This window comes from Cupressus sempervirens, chromosome 9 (assembly GCF_028749045.1).
Source record: "Cupressus sempervirens isolate cs-2001-9-10 chromosome 9, ASM2874904v1, whole genome shotgun sequence".
NCBI lineage: Eukaryota > Viridiplantae > Streptophyta > Pinopsida > Cupressales > Cupressaceae > Cupressus > Cupressus sempervirens.
This window is the reverse complement of record NC_143126.1, coordinates 112743351-112751959: the sequence shown is the minus strand read 5'-3', so window position 1 is coordinate 112751959 and position 8609 is coordinate 112743351.

Sequence of the window (8609 nt, the reverse complement as noted above, 5' to 3'; positions counted from 1 at the left end):
CAGTCTGGTTTTCATTTGTGTTTAGTATTTGCAAGGTTAAGACAATTGTTGACTTTATTCCTATTGCTAGGAGAAAAATAGTTCTAGACATTAACTTGTATGGTTTACTTTAGTGGAAGAACAATAATATGGTTAATCTAGATAGTAATATTAGAATATGTTCACTTAACTTTAAAACTCTTATGAAAGTTTTGATAAATTTTCTATCTAATGGTTGCTTCTATATCTACCTATAATGACCCAATGATATTCTTTGGGGTGATGTTGTAATGTGATATCTTTGTGGATTCAAGTCTCTTTCCCTCCCTATAATCTTAAAAAAATAAGAAGAGAGCTAACCATTTCTACAAATTCTTCTCGAATTCATAAAAAAGGTACAATGAACCAGATGGAGACAATAGTTAGAAAACCACCAAAAGGATCATGAATACCAATGCATTGAAAGATAATATCATCTAGTGGGAATGAAAGTGATGCTAAGTCTCCAAATAGAAATGTTGAGATTTTTATTCATTTATGGATATTCCTTTTTGTTTATGATAAATTCTTGATGTATCATTTTGCACATGTTTGCTATATGTTATATACATACCAATATGTTTTGTGGCTTTGTAATTGATTAGTGCTCTAGAAGATGGTAGTAGTCACGATCTTATAAGACTAGAATTTTTTTGTTTTGATAAATATTCCATGTCTATTAAAATAATAATAAAGTTACATATTCACAAAAAAGGGGCCTAAGGATACAAGGATTGCCTCGCGGGAGTTCAAATAGTTAGAGGCTAAAAACTTAGCTACTCATTAAAAAAAGCTCTCAAGCTGCAAGAAAAGTGTTAGCTGAGGGAGGAGGATCATGATCATCAAAATCTAACACATCAACTGGGTTAGTGGGTGGGTTAGGAGGAGCTCACCTATCAACAACATCATCAACTTTATCTTTTTCTTTATCTCCCTCCGGTCGAGGAGGTTAAACCCTTAAGTCTAGCCATGGGAAAGACCACTTAGTATCCCTAATGGAGGAAGGCCACATAGGAGTAGGAGAAATAGGTGGAGAAATTGGAGACCAACCAAAAACACATGCCTCAGGGGAGGAGAGACCAAGCACCGATGACCTCCAAAACCACCGTTGGGAGAGCGGTGAGGAGGCTGCGACCTAGGGGTGTGAGAGAAATGAGAAGAAGAATTGTGGCCCCACTGACATCCATAGGGAGGCATACAATCTCCAAAGGTGGCATCAGGTGATACCCCAGCCATCCTATAAGGAGCATTTCCCCAATGAGCCATAAGATCTTGAAGGTGTACCACCTCCAATGAAACTTTATCAGTTCTTACTTGGATTTGCATCATTATATTAGTACATATGCAAGATTTAGTGTACATAGAAACATTAATGTAAAGAAAGCTGTGAGAAAAAAAGACAACAATTGGATCTTTCCAAAGAGTGAACAAAATTTCATATCTTAAAGCATGAAAAAGATGAGAGTACTTAAAGAGGAGCTTGGGCATATCCCACAACAAAACCATATGCCAAGAAAAGGCTTCTTGGTGGAAAGGTTTGATAAAATCATGAATCTAGTGTAAATACTATTGGGCATGTCTATAAAACTACAAAATATGTAGAAAGTTTTTTGGTTTCCTAGAAATTGGGCATCTAGGGTCCAAAATTCCCAAATGCCCAAGTCAAGGGCCCAAAGGAAACCCTTGAAAGAGAATAAAATAAGAAAAGTGTGCGAGCTTCATCTCAATGATAGCTTTCCAAGTAGTGGTGAACCTAAGTCTCTAAATCTTCTGAGAAAATTGCAAATGCCAATGCTAGTTGAGCACATCCACCATAGGCAGGTGAGGAACTAACCACTAAAAACCCAACTTGGTCTTATAGCTAGTCATAGGAGTGGAGGGATACCACTTCCAATCTTTCTACCAAGGTTTGATTGAATAAATACCAAGCTTGTGCAACAAATGTGGAGGCACTATGAAAAAAAGAAGATCAAATGTATGTTGATCTGAATGGGATAACTAGAACTACACCTACGTATTTTCCCACAAGAATAGGCTAATGGTGAGTTTAGAAAATATATCTTTAGGAGTCATGATTCCACATTTGAAAAAATGTAACGCACTAGCTCCCTAGACTTTAGCCAAAGGGACTCCTTGGACAAAAAATAATGGAGACCACCACATATTATGCTGGTTTATAGAGAGGCCATCTCTAAACCCATATCTATCCTAACAAAGCCACAAATTGATGGATTCCCAAGCCTCCCAAATTTTATTAGCAATGAAGGTACCCTAAATTTGCACTAGCTTGGGAGTGACCAAAAGGGTTTGAAAGCCAATCCCCTTCTAAGAAGATTGATTGACTAGGAAGCTTGAAGAAATGCAATGTCGCAAAAGAGTTTCCTAGGCTTCATTTCCAATGAGGGTATGAATGATCCACTTGGAACAAAGGGAAATACCTTACTTTTGGGTAGAAGGTATGCCTAAACCACCTTATTCCTTAGTCAAGAAACAAAAGTCCCACACTACCCTATGGAAGCCATGATGAGAGGCATCCAAAGCCTAGAGAAAGTCATGCAACAAAAACTCAAGATTGAGATAGGAGACCTTCAAAGGTGCCCAACATGAGGAATAACACACGAGTGGCAACCAAAACTTAGGATAAAATCTAAACTTTACTATTCGAGGAAAGAGGTTTGGTAATTTCGTATTCCAACTTCTCAATCCTGCTTAAGACTGCATTCTAAAGATCTACAAGAGAAGCTTGGATGTAAAAGGTGTTAGAAAGTAAAGTCTACTAAGATAACTGAAGGGGTTAATCAGTTATCAAAATATTAAAAAACTTATCAACCTTATTAATCCTTAAGCATGTGAACAATATAATCAGAAATAATTAGAAACCATAAGAAGATATACATACACAATGAAACCAGATATGTTAACTAGGGAAACCCTTGACCAGAGGGAAAACCCCAATGGGGATGATACCCACAAAATGATGTACTAATATAAAAGTTCCTTGTTAGAAGATGGGCTGTGTTAGGAGCCAATGAAATATATTCAATATACATTAGTCCTTGTTAAGAGACTTTAAATCCCTATTAGGAGATTTTAATCTTGTTAGGAGTTGTGCCAACTTTGTTAGGAGTTGTAGAAGGCAGATAGAACTAGTGTCGAAATAGCTTCAAGGGAAAGACCACCGAACTCACTATCCAATTGGTCTCTCTATTATTCCTTGATGAATAATAGGAATGAAATGATCTCAGCTCCTTCACTATCCTCTTGACTAGACCAAACATCTTCAGATCTTGATACCATATCAACAAATTTTCATCTAATAATCCCTTGGATCACTTACTCATATTTACCAAATACTTCACATATCACACACTTGAATACTTATCTCACAACAAGGAAAATAACCTTCCTTTATACCATATCCTCAAAATAATTCCTTGAGTCATCCTTGAGGATTTCCCAATTAATTATAATAGGACCTTATTAAGATTTTACAAAATATTACATCTTTTCACAATTAAAAATCACTGTTGGCTCACAATCTTTACAAATTTCCACATGTATGACCCTAGACCTTGCACACTTGTTGACATCATCATCATTCTTTCTATTTTTTTAGTCTAACTATGCTCATCATGATTCTATCTTAGTAAAGATATACAAATAAATCATTAGTATCCACTTATCAAGTACTTTGTCTACTTACTATCTTCTATAAATATTGAATATCTTTTGTATGTCTTCAAATTTCTCCATGCGCACTTAACCACTTCAAAAGGATACAATGTAGAAAGCATCCTTTACTGTACTTGACCTAATCATCAATACTCAGTTTGTACGACCTCGCTCTCTATCTACTACTTTGCCAATCTTCACAAAAGCAATACTATGTTGACATCAATTACAAACAAAATCATAAATACATGATGTCAATCGTAAACAATCTCTCCAATGCTTAGGATACTTTTCCAAAGGAACAACATCAAAATTCATGCTAACAATCTCACCCTTTGGAATTGATGAAAACATAGATGAAAAATATCTAAGTTCCAAGAATACCAAATCAAACTCTATTCTTCTTGCTACTGTTCTCTTCTTTTCAAATCCTCTTCATCAATCAAATTTGAAACTCACAGGAACATTGCTCTGTCTGTGCTTACTCACTCTTAAAATTGACATCAATTGTTTACAATCCAACTCCCTGGAACAAATCTCATTCTTTCATGGATGAAGATTAATTTTCACACTTCTTTATTCAATTCAATGTTTCTCCTCATTGACATAGAAAAATACATGAACAATTCTCCCTCATACATACAACTCCCACAGAAAATGTCGTCATCCACTCTTTCTCCTCCATTGTGCTAGAGTATTCATTATGTTAATCATTTGCTCCAAGTCTTCAATTAACTCAAGTGTCTAAAGACACTATTCTAAGCCAACTACCAAGAGTCCTTGATGACTCTCCTCATCATAGATAATCCCCCATATAGGAAACATTATCATTCAATCTAGACAAATAATAGTGCTATGTACCACTACACTGATGCATTCTCTACATCATCTACTTAGAAGTAAGTAGGGATATAAACACAAGCATACCTCATGAATAATCAAATTTATCTTTAGGAAAGGGATTCATAAATATATCTATAGTCTGCTCTTTTGTACTTACATACTCTAGTATGATCTTTGTCTCTACAATTTTCTCTCTCAAAACATGATACTTAATGTATATACACTTAGTCTTAGAATGCAACACATGATTCTTAGACATACTCACTGTACTTGTCTTATCACAATGTATGATAAAAAGTTCTAAAAAATCTATCCCAATATCCTTCAACATTTACTTCATCCACATGATCCAATTACAATTGTTTGCTCCTACTACATAATCTTCTTTTGTTGTACTATGTGAAATACAATATTATTTCTTACTTAGCCAAGAAACCAATATTCCTCCAAGGAAAAATACTCCACCACTAGTGCTCTTATTGTCATCCATACTGCCTACCAAGTCCACATCAATATATGCACACAAAGTAAAATCACTTGATTTGTCATAGTCCAAAATCAAGTATACCTTTTAAATATATGAATATCCTTTTGACTATTGCACAATGTGATTCCTTACAATCATCGTGAAATCTTGCTACTATCCCAACTTCATTTTCTATATTTGGACCACTGTGAGTTAGATATTGCAAACCTCCGATCATAGATATATACTTCTTTTGCTCAACTATAGATGTCTCACCTTTGCTAGATAACCTATGACCAGTTATCATAGGTGTACCAACAAGATTACAACTTTCTAAGCTAAATATTTTCAATACATATTTCAAATACTTTGCTTGTGATAAGAAAATACCATCACTATTCTGTATAATTTGTAAACACAAGAAAAATTTCATGTCACAATCATGCTCATTCTTCATTTCATCAACAAATTTATCACTTGCTTCATCATTACCTCCAAAGATTATGTCATCAACAAATATCACAATCCCATTTTTCTTAAGAATCTTAGGTGCTGATAGCTTTCTCTTAATAGTAATTTTTCACAAAACATGTTAAACTCTCTAAAAGCCACCTCTATCTAATCGCAAACATTTTATTTTTACACGAGATTCATTCTCAACTATTTTCTTGAATAACTTAAAATTTTCAAATGCTTTAGTCTTTTCTTTAAGAAATGCTACCTACATCATTCTTGTGAAATCATCAACAAAAATCATAAAGTACCTTTCACCATAGAATCCTCTTGTTCTAGTAGGACCACTCAAATATGAATGAACAATCTCCAATTCCTCTTTGGTAATGAACTTCTTGCTAGGAAAAGAAACTTTCTTCTACTTAGCCATGGCACATTCTTTGCAAAGAATATTAGTTGGTTTCATAATTCTAGGTAGAATTGTAATAAAAAATGTACTATTAGCCTTAACAATATTGTCAAAGTTTATATGACAAAATGTTCTATTCCATAATCAATTGTTTTCCACCTTTTTAACCAAACAAGTCATCTTTATAGGGATCAATTGAAACACATTACCTCTGAATCTTGCAACAATTCCAATCAACTTACAATATTTATCTTTGATAATGCATTTATTCTCTTGGAATTGCATCTGATAACCTTTAACAACCAACTATCCAACACTCAATAGGTTATGCTTTAATCTATCAACAAAATAAACATCACCAATGTTAGTCTTTCCATCAAGAGTAATAGATCTTATTCTCATGATATGACAAGCTGCATTGTTACAAACTCTAACAATTCCTCTATCATGATTTCTAAGCTTAAAAAAGTTATTCATGTCTCTAGTCATTGATGTGAACACTCACTATCTATAATCGAATCAAATTTCTTTTCAACCTGTGAAATTAGGGCTTTTTCTTCTCTAATTTATTTTGTAGGATTTTCTTCTTTTATAGCCACAAATCCTTATTCATCATCACTTTCACTCTCAACTCTTTTCTTAATTTTCATACAAACATTCTCTAGGTCTTCTAGGCTTGAAATTCTTCTTATACTTTTTCTCTCTTTTAGGGCACTTAGAAGCATAATGGCCAGATTCATTGCAAGTCCAACATATATTTTTTTTCTTACCATCTAGTTATCTTCTTACAAACATGAAAATTTATTCTTCATTTCTTCTATCCTTCTCAGATCTAGATCTACTACTGCTTGAATAGTCTCCACTAGTGCTTGCACTTCTTGATAAAGAAGGATGAACACTCAATGCACTAAAAGTTGTTTCTACTCTAGGAAATTCTCTAGATTTCTTTAAGTTCAATTCTGTTGATTCCAATCTTCCAAGTAAAGTCTCTATGGTAAACTTCCTAGTACAAGGTATCTCTTTCTCAATCATCTGTGTTGTTTTTCTGAATGGTGGTCTCAAAGTTTTCAAAATCTTCCAAATAATCTCATCTTCATCTTTCAATTATTAACAAAACTCAATTCCTGCAACAATCTCTGGTATTCTACCAATATATCTTCTCAAAAATTCATCGTCCATCATTTTAGCATCTTGAAACAAACATATACAATTCCATGTTAGATTCTTTTAGCATGCTTATCACCCTCAAAGATGGATTCTAAGGTTATCCAAATTTTATGAAATGTCTCTAAGGATTTTACTTGACTGTATTCATTTTCAAGAAGAGCTAACAATAATGCTTCTTTGGCAAGCATATTATGCATAAACATATCTCTTTCAACTTCACTATATACCTCAAGTTTTATTTCTTCCACATTCTCCTTTTTTTTCTTTCATCAGCCAATACCCTAGACCCATACATACACTAGTACATTTGGGTTGCATTTCTAATCATAGATTTTTGACAACAAGACAATTTGGCTTGTCAAATTCATTTTAATAAAATGATCTTGATAACATTGAAAATATGACAATAGTTAAGTTTAGTGGCCTGACATCGATGGTATGAAAAATCCATCGAATCATCTTTGGAGGGCATCAATATTTCAATGAGGCCTACCATCAATGGTATGCCAAACCCATCGAATCATCTCTGTCTAGCATGAATATTTGAATGTTTCAAATTAGTTGTCTGATGCTACCATGTGACATGGATGGGGATGATTTTTGATAGAGTAGCTCATTGATAAATTGACAGCTGTGGAGTCCATCAAAATTTTGATGCAATTCTATTGACCTTGATTTTCAATGTTTAAGTGTCTAACTTTTGACCACCCCACATCAAAAAATAGGTCCAAATTTCCTAGTGATAGAAAATGAGTCTTCATCTTCTCCTTTCAATTATCCTAGTTAACTCGATCAAATTTAGGACTTTCTTTTCTGAAGTGACCCATCATTGATCTCCCAAATATCTTAAGCTTTTTCTTCAAGGACCTGATGCTCTAATACCAATTTTTAGAAAGTAAAGTCAACCTCCAACTAGTAAAACACTTATCAACCTTATTAATCCTTAAGCATGTGAACAATATAATCAACAACCATAAGAAGATATATCTACACAATGACACCATATACATTAACTAGGAAAACCCTTGATTAAAGGGAAAACCTCAGTGGGGATGTTACCCACAAAATGATGTACAAATATAAAAGTTCCTTGCTAGAGGATGGACTCTATTAGGAGCCATTGAAATACATTCAATACATATCAATCCCTATTAGGATACTTTGAATCCCTAGTAGGAGATTCTTATCCTATTAGGAATATTCGTGACAACCCTATTAGGAGTTGTGGAAGGTAAATGGACCCACTATCCAAATAGATTCAGAGGAAAGAACATCGAACTCACTGTCCAACTAGTATGTGTATTATTCCTTGCAGAATAATAGAAAGCAAATGATCTTTAGATCATTCTCTGTCCTCTTGACTAGACCAAACCTCTTTAGATATTGATACTAGATCACCAAATTCACATCCAATAATCCCTTTTATCACTTACTCACATTTACCAAATACTTTTCATATCACACACTTGAATTCTTATCTCACAACAAGAAAAATATCCTTCCTTTATACCATATCCTCAAAATAATTCCTTGAGTTGGCATTGAGGCTTTCCTAATTAATTATAATAGGATGTCATTAAA